Consider the following 23,517-nt stretch of genomic DNA (forward strand, 5'->3'; position numbering starts at 1 on the left):
GACACTAAGAGTACTATATAAATCTGAATAACACTATGCGAAAGCTAAGTTTAATTGATATAGGAAAATCAAAATCAAATATCAATGTTAAAACAAAAACAGAAATCACTAACCATCACATGAAGCTGAATTTATACTGTCTGTCTAAAAGCCTCTACTAAGACGAGCTGCTGAGACAAACCCCTTGCTAACTCTAATTGTCTGAATTTGAAATGAAATACTGATACTAGTCCTCGAATGATGAGGATTCACCAAAGTGTTGCTGCAGATATACTAGGAGATCGTACTAAGCGCGATCCAGATGTTGAATGTTAGAACAGAACCTATATTATGAGACAATATAACGCAAAAAAAAGTGTGTGATCAATACTTTGAAAGTACTGAGTATGTGAGATAGAAAGTAACTGATATAGGCTGAACATGATGGATGTAACATAATAACTAATGCTAGACCAAGTAATAAACATATACTATATGATAAACTAGATAATTAAATACAAGGTCATGCAAGTATCTGAATCTGAATTGTGGGTTGTGGACTGTGGGAGCTACTAATAACTAACATATCCCAATCTGAGCTAACTGAGGTCCAACCTATAACCCCAGCTGAAAAAGTGTTTTGTACCCTACCAAAGATATGAACACTGACTGACGCAGATCTACTAAACTAATGTCCATAAGGACTAAGGTATCAAGCTTGATCCGACAGTTAACCTATTAGAACCTACCGTGGCGTCGTAGTATTGGGATTTAGGGACTTGTTCTAAATGTCTTAACCTAACTAATGGATGAGCCTCCATTCTTCCATTCGCTTGTTGCTAAGTACTACTCCTAGTTGAGTGACACTGATAACTGAAATGCTCAATGATAATAATAATTTGAAGATTGAAAATAAATGCACTATCTGAATGCATTCAAAATGTGTAAGCTGGAGAATTATAAGTATATGCCTGAAATCCTAGGTCATTGGGTGTTCATAACCCACCGTCTCTGAAAAATGCAATTATTATGACAATTTCATAAACCGAGTGAATTTATGGAATTTAATCACTCAAACCGACCATCATGGATTTCACAAGGTTTATACTTTTGAATATGTAATGGTATTGAAATGTATGTTAAAACATGAGTTTATAGCTCAATGAGATCAAGGAACTAGAATATCAGAAATTTATAACATTCATGAAACCTAGGCACTGGAAAAAGAATTAAATTAAGATATTGAGTTAACTTTAGGACTCAATGGGTGAAAGGAGACCCATTGATGAAATCCTACATACCTGGACATGAAAACCATGAAGAAATTTTTGAAATTAGGACTAAAGTTGAAGAACCCTAATTCTGCATTGGGAAAAGGAAATCACCTATTTCTATATATTAAAGCTAAGTGTCATTTTTGTCTAAGTAATGAGGGATTAGGGTAATATTAACCTCAATAATCAGTCCTGAAATAACTTAAATGGCGTAGTTTTGATGTTAAAAGAGTGAAAAAGACTAATGTGCCCTTTTAAATTCATAACTAAAAAATTGTTGGAAGGAACGTACGAGACCTTCCCATAATTGTGGGACCCACCTAGATCATGGGTGGTGTTCGTGGTTGGGAGATGAATTTGAGCTCTCTGAACTTCACCAAACAAACTTTAGTACGATTGTAGGACCCACCTACGATCGTACCTTAGTTTGTAGGTTGTAGGTTTTAATCGAATCAACATTAAAAGTCAAGATCATACCTAAGATCATGGTTTCTAACCATGTTCGTGGTTTTCTATCGTGGTTTGAAGATATACTGTCAAATTTCAAATGTTTGGAACTATTTCAATCAGACAGAAGCATTGTACGATCGTACAGTCTCACCACGATCGTATCTACGCTAGTAGGTTCTCATTGTTGGATAGTGCCTCACTAAAATGGCCATAACATTTTACTGCGATATCGGATTAAGGCAAAAATATACGTTGGAAAGAGAATTCAAATATCTATCATTTGATGGGTCTTATCTCAAAAAATCTTTAGAATCTAGGCGTTATGCTCGTTTAAAAGTATAATATAGAAAGATTCTTCTCAAGAAATCAATTAGTAAGGACGGTTTTGACTTGGCCATGAGCTGGGAGTTACTTGTGGACTTAATACATATCTAAATCTTTTATCATACAACCAAAAAGTGATGCTTGATTTTACATGTACTTGAATCATGGTTATAATATTTAACTTGGATTTTTAGGGCATTACAATATCTTTCCCTTGGGGTCATTCGTCCCCGAATGAAAACTAGTTAAGCTAAAATGTTAGGAAAAGAGATACAATCCCATCCCTGAATTTCAAAGAGTTGAATGCTAACATGATAGCTGAGTCTATAATTGAAAAACACAGTGAACTAAACTCATGAATATATGTTACGACAAGAGAATAACTAGGTGACATGAAACAGAAAAAATTAATTAAGGAGAAACTGTTACCCCAAACTGGAATGGAATTCAAAGATAAAAAATAGGGATACTTGGTCATCATATCCACCTTTGTTTCACAAGTAGCTCCCTTAAATGACTAATTTCGCTAAAGTAACTTTATCAAAGAAACCTTCCTCAACTTACAAACCTTACAATCAAGGATTTCAATTGGGACATCTTCATAAGAGAGACTATATTTCATACCCACACTCTCTAAGGGAATAATCGATATCGGGTCATCAATGCATTTCATTAACTAGGACACAAGAAATACCGGATGCACCGATGCTAAGTCATTAGGCAACTCTAACTCATAGGTGACATTGCTAAAGTGGCCCACAATCTTATAAGGACCACCATAATGTAGATTGAGCTTTCCCTTCTAACCAAATCTCTTCACCTCTTTCATGGGTGAACTTCTAAGTAGAAAAAATTATCATGAGTAAACTCAGGTTACCTTCTCCTCATATCTATATAGGATTTATGATGACTCTGAGCTATTTTTAGCCTTACTTTAATCAACTGAACTTTCTCCATAGCTTTATGAACTGAATCAAGCTTTATCAATATTTCACTAACTTTAAACCAACTAATTAGAGATCTGCACCTCCTACCATAAAGTGATTCAAATGGGACATCTAAATACTAGAATGATAATTGTTATTATATGTAAACTCAATCAAAAGAAAATGATCATCCCAACTACCTTTGAAATAGATCACATAATGCCCTCAACATGTCCTCTAAGATCTAAATGGTCCTCTCTGCCTGGCTATCTGACTACGGATGAAAAGATATACTAAGATGAACTTGGGTACCAAGACCTTTCTAAAAAGTCTTCCACAATTAAGAGGTAAATTGAGTACCTCTATCTGAGATGATAGTCAAAGGGACTCCATACAATTTCACCAACTCCCTAAGATAGGGTATAATATAGTGCTCGACTAAATCTGATGTGTTAACTAGAGAGAAATTAGCCGACTTAGTCATTCAGTCCACAATAATCCAAATAGAATCATACTGTCGATGAGTACGAGGCAACCCTGTAATGAAGTTCATATTCACCACTTTCCACTTTAAAGTTGGAATACTAAGATCTTGAATCAAACCACCAGGTTTCTGGTGCTCAACCTTAACCTATTGGCAATTTGGATACTTGGCCACAACTTTTGCAATATTCTTGTTTAATCTATTCCACTAATAAACTTCCCGTAAATCATGGAATATATTAGTATCTCCTAGGTGAATAGAATATCGAGAACTGTGAGTTTTTGCTAGCATCTGCTATCTCAAGTCATCTACATTCAAAACATATAGTCTTCTCTAATAACGAAGAATGTCATCTCCTTTATGGGAGAAAACCTCAACCTTCTAACTCTGGACCACTTCTTTCAACCTAAGAAAAATAGGATTACTATCTTGATTTTCTTTTATCTCGGCTATCAAAGAGGATTCTAAACCATTCCGAATCAAGAAATTAGCTTCGAATGAATCGACCAACTGAACTCCCAATCTACAAAGCCGGTGAACCTTACGAACTAATGTTTTTTTATCTTTTTCTATATGAGAAACACTTCCCATAGACAACCTACTAAGGGCATTAACCACCACATTAGCTTTACCTAAATGATACAACGCATTCATATCATAATCCATTAGTAACTATAGCTATCTTTGATAAATATTTAGATAATTCTGACTGAACACGCACTAAAGAATTCTGTGACACACATACTAAAGGCTTTTAGGATCATTGAACAAATCAACATAAACCCCATAGATGAAATGCATCCAAATCTTAAAGGCAAAAATAAGTGCTACCAACTCAAGATCATGAGTCGGGTAGTTCTTCTCATGAGGCTTGAGTTATCTAAAGGCATATGTTATAACCTTTAATGCTGCATCAACACACAATCAAGTCCAACTATGGAAGCATCATAATAAACCATAAAGTCATCTTGCAGAGTCAAAACTGGAGCCATTATGAGTCGAGTATTAAACTCCTGAAAACTCTTCTCACACAAATTGAACCACTGAAACTTTACTTTATTCTGAGTCAGTCTGGACATAGGAGAAGAAATAGAGTAAAATCCTTCACCAAATTATTTGTTGTAACCAGCTAAACCCAAAAAATCATGATGTCTAATGGAGAGATGGGTCTAGGCCATTTTTCAACTACTTCGATCTTTTGTGGATCAACCCGAATTCATTCATTGGAGATAATATGACCATGAAACGCCACTACTTTATGAAATTAGTGAATAACTGGTGATCTTTAAGAGTCTATAAGACAGTCCTCAAATGGCCTGCATCTTTATCCTCACTATGAGAATAACGAAGGTTGTCATTTATAAAGACAATGATGAACGTGTTCAAGTACTGCTTGAACAACTTGTTCATTAAGCCCATAAAAACTAAAGGAGCATTTGTTTGTTCAAAAGACATAACAACTAATTCAAAATAACCATATTAAGCTCTAAAGACTGTCTTTGAAATGCCACATCCTCTGACTCTGAGTTAATAAAAAATGGATTTGAGGTCTATCTATGGGAGTTAATTAGCACCTTAATACTGGTCAAACAAATTATTAATCCTAGAAATAGGATACTTATTCTTGATTGTGAATTTGTTCAACTAACGGTAGTCGATGAACATCCTAAGAGAATCATATTTATTACTCACCAAAAAGGCTAGATGACCCCACAAAGAGATGCTGGACCTAATGAAAACCTTGTCTAGGATATATTTCAACATTCCTTCAATACTTTAAGCTCGACTGGATCCATTCTATAGGGTGGAATTAAAATACGTTTGGTATCTGGAAGAAGATCTATTCCAAGTCAATTCCTGCTTCGAAGGAACTCATGCTAGATCTTCAGGAAACACTTTTGGAATTCGTTCACTATAGGAACTAACTCAAGATTTGTGGTTTTGAAATTTGAAACCTTAACCCAATTAATATTATAAATGCACCCTTTGAAAATTATTTTTCCTTCCTTAAGGTAAGAGACAAATTGACCCATAAGCACTAAGGTACTACCCTTCCACTCTATGATTGGCTCATTGGAAATGAAAACTAAACTTCCCAATTCTACAATCAATGAAGGAAAAACAATATTAGAGTCAATACATGCCAAGAATAACATTAAAATCATTCATGTCATACTTTATAAGATCGATTGAGGTAAATTTTTTAGAGACTGTGATTAGGTAATTTTTGTATTACCCGTCTAGCTATGACTGAATCACCAAATGGAGTAGAGATTGAGAAGGGTTCTGAGAGGATGATACTGGAACCAAAGTTTTCTACTATATAGGGATTCATGAATAAAAGTGTGGCTCCGAGATCTAAAAGAGCATAAACATAAATACGAAAGACTTGTAACATACTAGTGACCATATCAAGAGAACCCTTCTGATATTGTTGAGTTTGAAGTTCATAGGGCCTGTTCTAATGAGGTCCATCAGTTTTACTAGATGAGGCACTCTACTGTGCAAAGTTACCTATTGGAGCTGTTGAAGAGTTAGATTGACTTTGTTGACGAGCATCCCTACTTCTTTGTGAATCCACTGGATATTCCCTTAATATGTGGACTGGATTGCCATAACCAAAACAACATCACTACTTACGCTCACCCTTATTGTTCTTTCCATATTTTGGGAAACTAGGTTAGTATGAACACTATTCATACTATCCTGGGGCTTGGAGCCCGTTGCTCTATCTCTACTACCTTGCTTGAACTTGGGCACTAGATCACCAGTAGAAGTTAGGGTTGGAGATGAAGATTTCAAGTGAAATTGAGAATGATTACCATCATCTAACCTCTGCTGAGAGAAATTAAAGCTACCTATTTTATCCCTCTTACTCACCCTTTCCTTCACCTTGATTTTCTTTTTCTCAATCTATTTAGAATAAATGATTAAATTGGAGATGTCCATCTTCTTAACCAACATAAAAGTTCTACAATCTTTGACCACATCCTTATAAGCACCTTATAGAAACTTACTCATTCGGGCCCAAACAATAGCCGGATTATACCTTTTCAACTAAGTAAATTTAAGAGAATACCCTTTTCACATTGATATTACCCTGCTTAAAAATTTATGAATTCTTGCACCTTGGCCTCCCTTATCTCAAGTGGGAAGATCTTGTCCAAAAATATAACAACAAACTTATCTCACTCTGTCAATCCCGTATTTACACCTCTATCATCCTTACATTGTTTGTACCAGATGAGTATCGCTCCTTATGACTGATAAGCAGCCAAGTCAGTAGTTTTAGTTCAAGTGACACCCATGATCTCAATAAATTTCTAAATACTATCTAAGAAATCATATGATCATCCTTAAACTTAAACCTAAAAAATAGCAGAGGATTTATTCGAGTGAAGTCTCATACTATGGGTGCTATCGTATTCACTATTGGGTTGACTGGTGTAACAACCTATTATTTTTTTGGTAGTCATGGGCTGGGCTAATTATGTGAAAGAAACCCTAAATTCAACATGGAAGACTTATGTATTCAAAGGGTTTGCTGGAGCTAGTGATGGTACTTGTTGATTTCTAGTACCGTTGTCATTCCCATTCCTTCTTCTATTAGTTCTCTTAGGAGGCATATTCTTTAAATATGTATGGAATGGGTTAGAAGAAGGTTTTAATAAATTTCACACTAGGTAGCTCTCACATCAGTCGTAGTGATCACAATGAACAAATTTCTCATTGGACCTTATCGAGTATTCAGTATGGGTCTTTAGGCTATGGTGTCCATTCTGGATTGATAGGGGCAGTACCTTGGGGTATTTTAGGGGATTTCCTTGGTTGTGATAAGATTGGATATTGGTTTAGAAAGTGACCAGACATGAGTTAGCTAACATAGTCATCTTATTAGGGAGTGCCCCCAACATCGATTGGTCATCCAGTTGGGGTCAACTCATGGTCTCACCAGGTTAGAGCTTTAGGGGTTTGCTATGACTGTAGAAAGTATAGTCACTAGTCCAAAGAGTGTCCCCAATGCGGTATTATTAGTCATTCATCTGGTCCAAATTAGTATCATGGTGTTATAGCACCTTCAGTTAAAGGCAATGCACTTAGTACCTCTATTGATGTTGCAGACGCTTAGTCCAAGTTTGGACCCACCTAGAATTTTTTTCTTTTGAGCACATTATACAACTGAATTCAAATCCACGATGGTAGGTGCGCCTTTTATTTTCTTCCTTTACATTTTCATTTGAATGTTTTAGGTTTTCGTACCCACCGATGATTATGTACCTTGGTAGATTTACATTAATTATTGTGTGCCCAGGTGTGGAGTTTAAGATTTTATGACTACCTCATAGATGATTTCTTTTGGTAGTGGATAGAGTGGATCGATATCAATATTTCCTAAGGGTGTAGCATTTATGTTTGAGTCTCATTTGCCTTGACATATTGTCCTTCTTAAGTCCCTATAGTAGTACTTCTTATTGATTTTATTTTTGGGTACCAGCCACTCCTTATACTGGTATTTCTATTGCTTTTGTTATTTATGCCATTGTTTGATGTAGACAAATTCTTTCTTGATAGACGACTAGATTAGCATTATTTAGTTAGAATTCCCTTCCTGGCTATTCTTATCAGTTGTCTTGAGTGGCTTGCTTATTGGATGATTTCTCTCTTATAGCAAGGAGAGGTTGGTCATTTTCCTCTACTATTGGTGAGGATAGATCAATTTATGATTGGTGTATGAAGAAGGAGGTAGGTCAGTTCTTCTTCGTTCCATTATGGATCTAGAGTTGGTGATTTGGTTATACAACCCATTTTCAAGGTTGACCAATTTGGGACCCATTCTTTTGAGTTGGATAGTTTATCGCCTGGTAGTGGTCTCGGTGTTGATATTGAGAGATATTGAACTTGCCTTTTAGGTGTTTTTAGGTTTGTCTCTTGGCGATAGATTGATCTTGGTATCAGTGTGGTTGGATTCTCCGTTCTTGTCGTGATGTGGTTCTTGTTCTAATGAAGATAATGTAGGTAGATATAAGTAGTCTTTCCGGTGACTTCTTCTTAATTTGGCAATTTAGTTATTCATGTTGAGATTTTTCATGATAGATTGATCAGTTTTTGGCTAAGGGTATAGTTCTTTGCGTTGCACACCCCCAAACTTAAACTATTGCTTATCCTCAAGCAACTAAGAACAATTCAACAAGATAGGGTATTTAACTCAATTTCACCCACAAGAAAACTATACTAAAGGAATAAGCTAATAAAGCTTTACAAAGACTTTCCAAACATGTCATGGCAACAAGTAAAACAAAATTTTCTAACAAGCACATATTATGAAGTAAGGATGGAAGTTTGTATCAAATGAATCTTCCAAATCAACAACGCATCTAAAAAGAAAACACAAAATCTTCAATGATTGTCTCAATCTTCACAATACAACTTACTTCACCCATTTACCCAAATCAAGGGTAAGACTTCACCCTCTACTCCAAAGTATCGATGATGCTCACAAGCAAGAGTTACCTCCACACACACAAAAGATATTGAAATTTCTGGAGCTCAAATAATGAAAGAATTTACACTCACTCTTACAAAGAAATTCAAGTTCAATGAGTAGAACCATACGCTTGCTATAATACCCCATCTTATTCTTAGTTTAATTCAGCTCATAATGCATGCATAAGAGGCTAAAAACCTAAAAATTTAGCTAAGTGTTGAGGACTTAGCCATTTTTTAGACCTCTTAACTTTGAGGATTTTTAAGTTGACCTCTCAGACTCCGAGATGATGGTTATTGAGTGAATTCGTGATCAAGGATATAAAGAGCATATCTCGGAAAAGTTTTGGATTTTTCGGACAAGGATTGGGCTGTGTTTGAATTTTGATTCTAGCAGCTCAACATGATTGCACCGCGTCATGCCAGGTATAATGATGGACAGGTCATCGCATCTCTGTAATACCCTAATGGCATTCCAGTTGCAAAATTAATCTCCTAAGGGGTATTTAGGTCTTTTCCTAGCACCCCAATTCATAAAAACATAAGATTAAGTGTCGGTTAGAGAATTCTTTGCATATTGTCCTTCAACTTTGTCTTAAAGAAAAGCCCTAACCTCCTCCCAAGAACTTCAAAACTACATAACATTCTCTTCAAGATAAATAAGAATTTAAGATTTCTAATCCAAAAAGTTCAAGAAAGCCTTCAAGATCATCTCCAAGTCTTCCAAAATCAAGTTTTCCACACCAAATCAAGCCTATCATGGTATTTGGGGTTATGAACAAAGGTATCCTTTCACTCTTGTGCCCAAATTGTACAATTTTAAGATTTAAGTTACTTCTTTTGAGTTAGGGTTCATACCTAAGTTTCTATATTCTTGAAGCATGTGATTATAATGAGATTTAAAGCTTTGAGTATATCAAGAATTGCTTATGTTTTTGTTTTAAATTATAAGTTTTGTATTTTAAATGAGATTGCACTATCTTGACTTGATATTGTTGAAGTCTTTCAATATTTGTATTGAGCATGAAGTTTTATTATGATTTGTTATGAGTTTAAAGCATGAATCTTAAGCCCTAAGTTTAAGTGTTAAGATTTCAAGAAGATCATGCTCTTAAGTTTTTGTTGATAAGTCTATACCAAGATTTAAGGTAAGTATTGCGCTTTTGATCCTAAGCTAAAGTTATAGAATACATATTTTTTCATCTTGATTCTGATTTGAGGTAAAGAAAAGCATAATTGGTTTTCATTATATAGACCCTTATGCTATTTTAAGGTAGATTTCCTAAATAGAGGGAATATAAGTAATATGGGAGTAGTATTTAGCATTAAGTTGGGTATGATTCCAAGGTCACATACCCCAGAACTACATGCCACTGTAGGTTTTAGTGCCCGTAGTGGGTTCAGTATAGTAATCATTTCAGCTTAGGAACTATTTTGATGACAAGAGTAGAATAGCTCTCCCCAATATGGGTAAGACGTTGGACTCCATGATAGCTCACATGGTTTATGTCGTTTAGAAGAAACTCCCAAATGAAAGAGTAAAATTAAATCTTTTAGAACTAAGTGTTATGGCTCACAAAGTTTATTCAGTATGCTTTATTATTCATGACTTATGATTTATTAGCTTTCAGTTTTATTCAAGCCCAAGCTGAGTCATTTACACTAAGCATGCATCACTTAAAAATGTATATAAATATGCATTCATTGTTTACTTTTGTATTCACCCCCGTATACTTAGTATATTCCAAAAGTACTGATCCATATATATGTCTATGTGCTACATTGTCTCATAATATAGGTCCTTGAGCTTAATTCCAGTAGCGTGAGTGATTATGAGCATCTCCACCTATATCCAGATTCTTGGTGAGTCCTCATAGTTTGAGGGCCCATTCTTCAAGATTTTGATATTAATGAAATGTTTTAGTAATGTGATTTCTATTCAGTTCAGGTCAGCTGAGGCTTGCCCCAATGACTCTCTAGTTAGAAGTAGAGGCTTGTCAGACTATTTTATGTTTTAGATTCTAATGTATATGTTTTCAAGATTTCTAAGATTAAGACTGTCAGTTAAGATATTAATTTAGTTCCAGTTAGGCTTTTGTATGTCAAGTTTACTTTTACAATGAGATTCAAAGTTGTTAGTATACTTAAAGGGTTAGCTTGGAATTACTTGTAGTGTTGAGCATAGTGTGACATCCAGGGTGTATTTTTGGGGTATTACAAACTTGGTATCAGAGCGTAAGGTTTTAAAGAGTCCTAAGGAGTCAGAGAAGCCATGTTACATATAGTCTTGATCATGGATATGAAGCACACCACATTTATGAGCAGGAGGCTACAAAACGAGTTAGGAATCATCATTTCTTTCATGATCCATTATTCTTATAGTTGTCTCTATATTCTTTAACTTGTGCTTTTACATGACAAAATATGCCTCCTCACCGAGCTAATCCACGCAGAAATAATGACCAAGCACCAATGCAAGTTGACTCTCTGAATGAGAACGTGTCCCATGCTGAATTTTGAGCTACTTTCTAGGAATTAGCCCAAGCTATAAATGCCAATGTTCAGGGAAACCAACAAGTGGAAGTCCTACTTCAGCAAAATGGTAATCTAGCTACAACCAGGATTCGTGACTTCATGAGGATGAATCCACCTTAGTTCTTAGGGTCAAAGGTTGGTGAGGACCCATAGTTTTTCATTAATGAGGTGCAGAAGATCACTAATATTATGCATGTTACTAAGGAAGAAAGTGTAGAATTGGCATCCTATAGGCTGAAGGATGTTGCTTATGATTGGGTTGTTACGTGTAAAGATAGTAGAGGTGAGAATGCAACTCTATAAGTTTGCAGGTTTTTAAAGATGCATTTCTTGATAGATTCTTTCCACGTGAGTTGAGAGAAGCTAAGGTTTAGGAGTTCATGAACCTGAGGCAGGGCTCTATGATAGTAAAGGAGTACTGCTTTATGTTCACTCTGTTGTATAAGTATGCTCCCGAGTTGGTGGTTGACCTTAGATCTAGCATAAGTAAGTTTGTTACTGGAGTATCTGGTTTGGTAGTCAAGGAGTGTAGGACTTTCATGCTTATTGGGGATATGGATATTGCTTGGTTGATGACTCATGATTAGCAGATAGAGGCAGAGAATTTGAAGGGAAGAGAAAGGGTAAATAAGAAGGCTAAAACCAAATAGTTTGAGTATAGCCAACCAATATCTGGTAGGGGAAACCGTTCGCAGTTTTAGGGTCATTCATCTGTGCCAGCACCATTTTCAGCTAGTGCCTCTATACCCAGAACCCAGCAAGAGTAGTAGGGCAAGGCTTCTATTTCTACGTCTTAAATAGTGTGGGTGGAAAGCCTAGTTACCCGCCATGTGTAAGATGTGGCATAAACCATCCCGGTGAGTGTTTGATTGGAAGGAAGGGTTGTTATGGATGTGGAAAGTTGGGTCATTGAATCAAAGAGTGTCTGTATGCTAAGAAGAGAAGCAGGGATGTTCGTCCCTAGACTCAAGCTACTAGCATACCAGCTTCACCAGGTCGTCCAGTTCCTCCCCAGGGTGCATCATCCAGTATCAGTGGCAATTAGCGCCAGAATTGGTCTTATGCTTAACCATCCCTTCAAGAGTAGAAGAATTCACAAGTCACTGTCGCGGGTATGCTTCGAGCCTTTAATATTGATGTATATTTGTTGTTAGAACCTTGATCAAATATCTCTTATGTGACTCCACTGGTTGCGGTAAATTTTTGAATAGGTCCTGAAAAGCTATCCAAGCCTTTCTTAGTTTTCACTCCAGTGGGTGAGTCAGTTGTTGCCAGGTGAGTCTATAAGAAGTGTCCTATTACTGTGATTCATAAGATCCTACTAGTAGACATAATATAGTTAGAGATGGTAGATTTCAATGTTATTTAAGGCATAGACTGGCTTCATTCATACTATGCACCAATAGATTGTCGCATCCATATGGTGAAGTTTTAGTTTCCCGATGACGCTATTTTTGAGTGGGAATGTAGTTTTGAATCTCCAATGAGTCATTTCATATCTTATCTTAAGGACAAAAAGTTAATATCAAAAGGGTGCATTTATTATTTAGTTTAAGTCAAAGATACTTAGTCTAAAGCTCTGGCAGTTCTGTTAGTCCGAGCAGTCAATGAGTTTCTCAAGGTATTTTCTGAAGATTTTCCTGGGGTATCTCTTGATAGATAAAGAGAATTTTGTATTGGTATTCTCCTTGATATTCAGCCCATCGCCATCCCTCCATATCGTGTGGCTCCAGAAGAGTTTAAGGAGTTAAAAGAACAACTTAAAGACCTCTTAGATAAAGGTTTGATAAGGCCTTGTATTTTTTCTTGGGGTGCTCTAGTCCTGTTCGTGCATAAGAAAGATGGTTTTCTCTAAATGTGCATCGACTACTGCTAGTTGAATAAAGTTACAATCAATAAAAAATGTCCTCTTCCCAAGATTGATGACTTATTCGGCCAGCTTCAAGGTTCAAGTTATTTCTCTTAGATAAACCTCAGATCCGTCAATCATTAGATTAAAGTCAGAAATGTGACATTCTGAAGACAACCTTCAAAACTCGTTATGGTCACTTTGAATTTATAGTTGTCTTTTGGACTAATGAATACCCTTGCATCTTTCATGGAATTGATGAATAGAGTGTTCAAACAGTACTTGGACATGTTTGTCATAGTCTTTATCGATAATGTCCTTGTTTACTCCCATAGTGAGAATGAGCATGCAGACCATCTTAGAATTGTATTACAGACTCTTAGAGATCATCAGTTGTTCACCAAATTAAGTAAGTGTGAGTTTTAGATAAGATCAGTAGCTTTCCTTGGCCACATTGTTTCTAGTGATGGCATTAGAGTTGACCCTTAAAAGACCAGAGCAGTGAGAAACTGGCCTAAACCCATCTCTCCATTAGACATCAGGAGTTTCTTGGGTTTGGCTAGATATTACCGATGATTTATTGAAGGATTCTGTTCTATCTCATCCCCCATGTATAGATTGACTCAGAAGAAAGTCAAGTTTCAGTGGTCAGATTCCTGTGAGAAGAGTTTTCAGCAGTTGAAGACTCGACTTACTTCAGCCCCAGTTTTAACCTTGTCAGATGGTTTCGATGGGTTTGGTGTCTACTGTGATGCTTTTAGAGTAGGTGTTGGTTATGTATTGATGCTGAAAGGTAAGGTCATAGCCTATTCCACTAGACAACTTAAGCCCCATAGGAAGAATTATCCTACCCATGATATTGAATTAGCAATTGTTGTCTTTGCCTTGAAAATTTTGAGACATTATCTTTATGGGGTTCATGTTAATGTGTTCATGGATCACAAAAGTTTGCCATACGTGTTCTAGCAGAAAGATTTAAATCTTCACCAGAGAAGGTGCTTAGAGTTGTTGAAAGATTATGACATGAGTATTTTGTATCATCGGGGCAGGGCCAATGTAGTGGAAGACACCCTTAGTAGACTATCTATGGGTAGTGTTGCTCATGTTGAAAATGATAAAAAGAAGTTAGTTCTGGAGGTTGAAAGTAGAGGTTTTCTCCCAAGGGGGAGATGGTGTGTTTCTCTAATAAGGTAGACAGTGTGTGCCGTGCGTAGATGGTTTGAGACAACACATCCTTGCAGAAGCGCATGGTGCGCGTTACTCAATTCACCTAGAATCCACTAAGATATACCGTGACTTGTGGGAAATCTATTGGTAGAGTGGCATGGAGAGGGATATTTCAGAGTTTGTGGCTAAGTGGGGTAATTGCAAGTAGGTTAAGGTTAAGTACCAAAGGCTTGGTGGTACCTTGCAGGAGTGTAGCATTCCTACTTGGAAGTGAGTCCTCATAGTTCAAGGGTCCATTCTTCCAGACTATGATGTTAATGAAGTGTTTTAGTTATGTGATTTCTATTCAGTTTGGGTCAGCTGGGGCTTGTCCCAATGGCTCTCTAGTTAGAAGTAGAGGCTTGTCAGATTATTTTATGTTTTCGATTTTAAAGTATTTGTTTTCAATATCTCCAAGATTAAGACTGTCAGTTAAGCTATTAATTCAATTTCAGTTAAGCTTTTGTATGTCAAGTTTACTTTTGCAATGAGATTCAAAGTTGTTAGCAGACTTAAAGGGTTATCTTGGGACTACTTGTAGTCTTGAGCACTATGTGACGTCCACGGTGTATTTCTGGGTCGTTACACTTGCCCTTTGTGCTTTTCGCCACTAATCTGGACTTACCTAGTTTGAAATCACCAAGTTTAACACGACCCGAAATTGAGCCATGTCGTAAGGGCACCTTAAGCCCACATGAACCGAAGGTCTCCCTGATAACCCAACCTAATCATCACACCAATCACAAGAATTGGATGAATTTCGACATATAATAAGATAGCGAAAACCATACAACAAGTTATAGCTTAAACATGTCTAAACATTTCATTAGATTCAACAACTAGTCAGTATACCCAAGTCCACTGCCATCCACAATACCTCTATACAAACCGATGGTAAGAAAAGTATAGGTTGGAACAAACCCAAAACAATATTCTCAACAAAACTAAATAAGACTAATTCTAAAGTGAGAGACCAAGAATGAATATCTTCCGAAGTTAGAAAGCTCTCCACTCCAAAGTCAATGCACGATCCGCTTTGATCACCTAATCACTGTGCAGGAAGAAAAGAAGCTCCGACCCCTATGTCGCATGGGGACATAGAATCCAGAGATGGTTAGCGGTTTGAACGCTAGCATTAACTCAAGAGTTAGGGATGAAATAACATAATCAGCTAACAATGAGTCAATACATCATATTCAACCATATTCATACACTTATCCATACCTATAGGTATATCACATGCCAAATAAGGGAACAAGTCTTATTATCACTTTTGAAATACTCATTCATCATAAATGAAGTGGAGGACTCCAACCTCTCACCCTTATAGATTAAAACATTCTCAATATTCAAGGACTTTAACAACTTTCACATTATCATTAGACAAAAGAGACTTTAACCACATACACTCTCATTGAGAAAGGGGCTCTATCTCTTGCACAATCATTGAGCAAATGACTCTATCCTCTTGCACTTCCATTTGGCTAGAGACTCTAACCTTAAGCCATATTAGATATGGGACACTAACCCAAGATGGTGTTTAAGTTTAGGCAAGCGACTCTAACCCCAAGCCATTTCAATTAGGCAAGGGACTCTAAGCACAAGCCACATTAGTAGGCAAGGGACTTTAACCACAAGCCATTACGACTACCATAGTTGACATCGCGACCCTAACCATTTGTCCATATATCAAAATCCATTCAATTCACATACAAGGACTTTAACCCATGTTGACCAATTTAACACTATACATGTCCACAAGGTCCTCATGGGAGCCTTTGTTGCTCAACCATTTCAATATGCCAATGCCTTAAGTCATTTTATCATATAATTCAATTTATGGTCATCAAGACCTCTACAATCCATTCACACTTCATTAGCAATCTTACGCCATATGTTTATCACACTTTTGTTCAATACACAATTCCAGTACAATTTCATGTTTAGGGACTTTAACCCCTATTAGTCATCAAGCCAACAAGGTCAACAATTACACAATACATAGCTCACAATACCTTTACAATATCATTTGTCAACCATTCATACTTATTAGGCCATTGCCCTAGTTCAAATCATCACCAACATATAACTAGACAATTCACTTAGACATTTTCACAAACACCTTGTGTACATAACTTTATCAAGGCCAAATTCATAGTAGAAGTCATTATTATTATGGTTACTCAAGACTCATATGTTAAACCACAAACAATAAGATCCCACATATTAAATCCACCACCAATATCATGTATAATCATAAGTCTAAGCAAGTACAAACATTATTCATCATTTAACAACAAAACCCTTTTCATTAATTTCAAAATGTCCATGACCACTTACTAATTCAAGTGTAAAATTCATGGTTTTTGAGTTATATAACAAGGGAAATAGATACATGCCTTAGACAAGATTCACCAAGAGTATTGAGTCTACTTTGCCTCTTGATGATCACCCTTGAAACCCTAGCCTCCAAGTCTCCCAAAATGTGATTGAGAGAGTATTTAGGGAGTTTGATCCATCAAAATGGATATTTAGAAGGCCATATACACTTATATAGTGAAGGTGATTAGGGTTTAGATGGTAGGAAATGACCATAAGGTCCCCAACTAAAAGCTAGAAAATGAGCCCGTCCTTGGGTATGACTCACTTAAGAGAACCATACCCTAGGGTACGAGTGGTACCCTAACCGTACCTAGGATCATCCTAGGTCATCTACACTGGTTAGGGTATGAATACACACCCTTGAGTCGTATGACTCATGCCCTAACTTATACAGTTCACCCATACCAAAAATAATCCACTCCAAGCTAGGACTTCACTCTATGTGATTGGTCTTGGTACGGCTCATACCCTTATATATAATTGAGGGAAGGGTAACTCATACGTAGGACATTGAGTAACCCTCACCACACTACCTAGGGTACGAGATGGGAGGGAGAGGGGGATACGACTCACATCCAAGGGGTACGACTCATGCCCCTAGTCGTAACCACCCCAGTGACATCAAATAGAGAATTTTTTCCAATAGTTCAAAGTCTAGGTGTTTCAATTCTCCCCTATTTGGATTGTTCGTCCCCGAATATCTGGTAAGGCAAGCATAAACACAAGTTAATACACTGTAACATATCAAACAACCTTCAAACAAGTTAGGATAAAGTACACAACAAGGGTACAACACATGTCATACTTATTATCAATCGACTATTAACTTCATTAACTTTGGGACTCAAACCCATTACCTCTCAAAACACTTATTCATTTCACAACTTAAGGACTTTAACCCATTGACTTATCAAAGATACTGGCTCAATTCAACACCAGGGACTCGGACCCATCATTTATCAAGGACATGAATCAACTCAAAGTATTAGGGACTTAAACTAATCACAACAAGGACACACATGATTTCAAAGCATTAGGGACTTGAACCCATGATCTAATAAGACATAAGTAAATTTGAAGCTTGGGGACTTTAACCCATTGTCTAAACAACACATAACTCAAGGTCAGAAGATTAACACATACCTCAATCATGAGTTTCCAGGACGAGAAACAAATGCAGATATTTGGACTTCATGTCCTCTTTCGCCTCCCAAGTAGCTTCCTTAGACTTTTGATTCCTCCACAGAACCTTCAACAAAGCCAACTTTTTCATTCGTAACCGGTGAACTTGCTGATCCAAGATCCTCACCGGGACCTCCTCATAAGACGAAGAGTTCGAAATGCCCACATTTTCTATGGGAACAACTAAGAAAGAGTTACCCACATATTTTTGCAAAATAGAGACCTGGTAGACTGAATGAATGGAGTCTATACTAGAAGGAAACTCTAGCTCATAGCCAACATTGCCCACCTTCTTCAAAATCAAGTAGGGACCAATATACTGGGGACTAATGACACAAACTGACCTCGAGCCTTGTCGTAATGGGCATCCCAAGTTCAACCAGGACCGGGGATCACCCCTTGTTACCCAATCCAACCACCTATATCCAGCCTTAGATGGGCCGAATTTAGAGCATATATTAAAATAGCATAAATGCTCTCATGAAGACTCTAGGATCAGGTCACAACTGTGACTGACCCAACCATACCAAATCAACCATCCAACGATACTAACCAAACATAGTCTATAAACCAGGCCATAACCAATGAGAATACCAAAACATAATATAGTAATTAATCCCAAAATGTAATACGATGGACCAGTGAGAAATTATGCCCGATGATGCTAGCCTCCCAACTTATTTTAATGCCAAGGACGACACCAATATCGATAACGCCCGTAACAATCCCCAGAAGTACCAAAAAGCCTCTATCCAAAAGAGTAAATAAATTCAATTGGGACATGCCCCCAACCATGGCCAAAACCAATATAAAAAATAAAGTAAAAAAAATCTAACAATATCCATAACATCAAATGATGCCTTCCGAAAGGATGGAAGCTCACTACTTTTATCCAAATATTGTCCCCTAGTCAATCATTATGTAGGAGTAGTCAAACAGCTAGTTCCTGCATAGCGTGGGTATACAGCCGCCAGTAGATGGGTTAATAAGTGACTTCTAGCATGAATCTTAGGATAAGGATAAAATAATGCTAGTTATAAAATCAAGTAAAACCATCCAATGCACAAAACCATACACACATATATATATAACCATGCCGGGAAAGGGGACAGGATTTAGCATGCCTTTAAAACCTTTACCTGGGCTGTGTAGCTTGGCTGTCCTAAGCTACCTACGAGCTATAAGGGTTCAGCTCCCCCTGCTGAAGGAGCCCCAGTGCATGTAGCCGTACGACCAGTGAAGTATCCCATGGGATGACTAGTACATCCCCCAAAAGTGTGACATCATGCACACGATCCACTAAGACCAATCCTTATATCGGCAAATACGAGTTTCCTGTTTTGGTCCTCTCAGGACCGTCACCTTCCATGGCTTTGCTACATACCCCACATTAATGCCCAATTAAAACCATTTCCAAATAACCAACCAATCCATTTACCATTTTATTAACTAAGGCAATTATTAGTGGTATCATCATATCACCCCAACCTGCAAGCAATATCCATAGCCAAACCATTTAGGTTCTGGGGACTTTTAAGTGCCCTTTCATATACTATGTTAAACAAATTGGGAGACTTCCATGTTCTTCATAAGCATAACCATTTAGCCTTTAGCCTTTTCAAACTATTTAAACAATGCGTAATTCCTTTACCAAGTTTAAAGCATGGAAGATTTCCATTAAAAGAAGTCAATGCACTGAATATACCTTTATAAGTATTTTATCAAATACATTGGGGGTATAATATAAGCAAAACCAATTCCAAAGACCATTAAACCATTACCATGTAATCCAATTATCCAAAATCACCATTAATGCGTATTAGAGCATAATTTAAACCATAGAAAACCATAACCAAGCATTTAATATCAAAACCCCTAACTATTAGTTTAAAAACCACAATCATGAAATAATAAAACCATGAAATCAATCATATAAAACATGCCTTTAGTTGAAATAACAATGAAGGAAGAGAATCATGCCTTATACCAAAGAATTGATTGAAAAAAATAACCAACACAAGCCCCAAACCAATCCTTTAGTTGAAACCATAACTCTCTTGCCCCAAAAGCTCTAGAGAGAATTATGGTGTGTTTTGGAATAGTTTCTAAGGGTTAATGAATAGAATAATAGGGTAAATAACCTCCTAAGTGTATTAGAAGTTGTCACTCCTAATTAGGGTAAGTAAGAAAATGTCCAGAATACCCCCACTTAAGTTGCATAAAAATCTCATCATAGGGATACCACTGATCCATACGAGTCGTACCCTCATATACGATTGGTTTCCACCACTCGTATCCAAGCCTCAACTTTGGACCCAACACTGTCCAGTATATGACAAATCCAACCAAGTCTTAAGCACAACATATGATCCGTACCCATAACCCATATCCCAGGCAGAATGAAATACCAGGAGGATCAAACACTACTCAGCATAAGAGTACCTAATATGACTTATACCAAGCCTTACGACCCATTTCCCTAAGGCGTACCCATTCTAGTGACCAAAAATATCCCACCAACTAACATTGGCTAGCATATGATAGAACCATAACACTCGTACCCCAACATACGGCTCACAACCATGAGTCGTATTAGTTCTGAAGAGCGAAAATTCCAGGAAATTTTCTAAGGGTCAAAACCCAGGATGTTTCTGTCTCCCCTACTAGGAACATTTGTCCCCGAATGACAGACAAGGTAGGGGTAACCACAAACAAAGTTATATGAATTATCAAACATATTCGCGATCTTCATCAAAGTTCAAACACATAAAGGCAAAGATATTGATCTTTCCTTTACCAAAATCAGAAAATAAAGATGAAGAACACATACCTTTCTCATTAATCCCAGGAGCAGAAAATAGGTGTGGATACTTGGATTTTATGTCCTCTTCCACTTCCCAAGCAGCTTCTTCCAACTTATGGTTCCGTCATAGAACCTTAAACAAAGCCATTTTCTCGGTCCGCAACTAATGAACTTTCCTATCTAATATCTCAACCGGGGCTTCTTCATAAGATAAAGAATCTGAAATACCCAATCCTTCCAAAAAAACAATCGAAGAAGGATCACCAATGCGCTTTCTCAACATGGAAATATGAAAGTCTAGATGAACTATACCTAAGATAGATGGCAATTCTAATCAACTTGACCTTCTCCATCGATTGATAAACCAAATCTTGTCCAAACATGTCAGCCTAAACAAGTTCAAACCAACCAATGTGAGATCTATACCTCCTACCATTCAACGCCTTAAAAGGAGCCATACTAATACTTGAATGATAGCTATTGTTGTAAGCAAGCTCCACCAAAGGTAGATGCTCAACCCAATTGCCACCATAGTCAATCACAAGAGACCAAAGCATATTCTCTAATGTCTAAATAGTTCTCTTCGCTTTCCCATCTAACTACGAACGGAAAGTAGTACTCAAACTAACCTTAGTCCCAACCCTTTCTTAAAGGACCACCAGAAATGAGACGTAACTGTATTTCATGATAAAAAATAATCTAAATAGGTACCCCATATAGCTTCATAAACCCTGAAGATACAGGTTCGCATAATCCTCTACTGAAAAGGTAGTCCACACTAGCAAAAAATGTGTATACTTAGTCATCCTATCCACAATGACCCAAATCAAATCTTACTAATTTTGAGATCGAGGAAGACCGGTAACAAAGTCCATATTAATCACTTCCCACTTCCATTCGAGAAAATGAATTTCTTGATACAACCCTCTCGGCCTCATGTGCTCAACCTTAACCTATTGACATACCATATACTTGGCCATAAAATCTGCTATATCCTTCTTCATGCCATTCCACCAATATATCTCTTTGAGATTATGATACATCTTAGTCGATCCGAGATAAACAACATAGCATGACTCATGTACCTCAACCAAAACCCTTTTCCATAACCCATCGACATCAGGAACATAACCTCTCTTGGTATTTTAGGTACTGCAAAGTACCATCACCACTGATCTCAAACACCACTATTTTTGGCCCACCAATGTCACTCATGATTTTTATTAAGACAGGATCTAACATTTAGTTTTATTTAACCTTCGCACCAAGAGACGATCGAACTACCTCTTGCACCATCACACTACCATCCTTAGAGTCTAAGAGACAAAATCTAAGATTATCCAAGTGGTGCATATCCTTCACCAATTTTTGCTTTCCCTCCTCTACATGAGCCAAATACCCCATGGATAACCTGCTAAAAGTATCGACAATCATATTAGCCTTACCTGGGTGGTAGTGAAGACTCATATCATAATCCTTGAGAAGCTCAAGCCATCTCCTTTGTCTAAGATTAAGCTCTTTTTGAGTGAACACATACTGAAGACTCTTGTGATCAAAAAAGATATCCACGTGAACACCATACAAATAATAGCACCATATTTGCAAAGCAAACACAATCACCAAAAACTCTAAATAATAAGTAGGATAATTCCTTTCATATACATTAAATGCATAGAAGAATAGGTAATCACATTTCCATGCTGTATCAAAACACAACCAAGACCTACCTGAGATACATCACAATAAACCATGATCCCATCATTGCCCTCTGACAAAGTTAGGATTAGAGATGAAGTCAACTTATCCTTCAACTTCTCAAAACTCCTTTCACAAGCATCCGATCAAGAAAACTTAACCTTCTTCTGAGTTAACTTAGTCAAAGGAGCAGCTATCAGAGAAAAGCTTTCCACAAACTACCTATAATACTTGGCTAAACCTAAGAAGCTCTGAATATTGGATGGAGTGATGGGCCTAGGCCACCTCTTCACCATAACAACCTTTTGTGAATCCACTATTGTCCCTTTATTAGAAATAATATGACCCAAAAAAGTCACAGCATTCAATAAAAACTCATACTTAAAGAACTTGGCATACAATTGTTGTTCTTTTAAGGTCCGCAACACCCTACAAAGGTGATTAGCATGATCTACCTCAATCTTTGAATAAACTAGAATGTCATCAATAAATACAATGACGAAGAGATCCAAGTGCTGCCTTAAAAACCCAGTTCATCAAGTCCATAAATATTATTAGAGCACTGTTCAACCCAAATGACATCACCTAAAACTCAAAATGCCCATACGGAGTACGAAAATCTATCCTAGGGATATCTACATCCTTAATCTTAAGCTGATGGTACCCAATCGAAGATCTATCTTAGAAAAAACTTGGTACCCTTTAACTAATCAAACAGATCATCTATCCTTGGGAGAGGATAATAGTTCTTAATTGTTACCTTATTTAACTATCTGTAGTCAATGCACACAATCAATTACATAATCCTACGATATATCCTCTAATATTTGGATGGTCCTCTCTGCTAGCCCATCTTTTTGTGGGTGGAAAGCAGTACTAAGGCACACTTTAGTACCCAAACCAAATTTCTATGGCTTCTAAAAGTGAGATAAGAATGGAGGACT

This window comes from Capsicum annuum, chromosome 9, assembly GCF_002878395.1.
Source record: "Capsicum annuum cultivar UCD-10X-F1 chromosome 9, UCD10Xv1.1, whole genome shotgun sequence".
NCBI classification, from domain to species: Eukaryota; Viridiplantae; Streptophyta; class Magnoliopsida; order Solanales; family Solanaceae; genus Capsicum; species Capsicum annuum.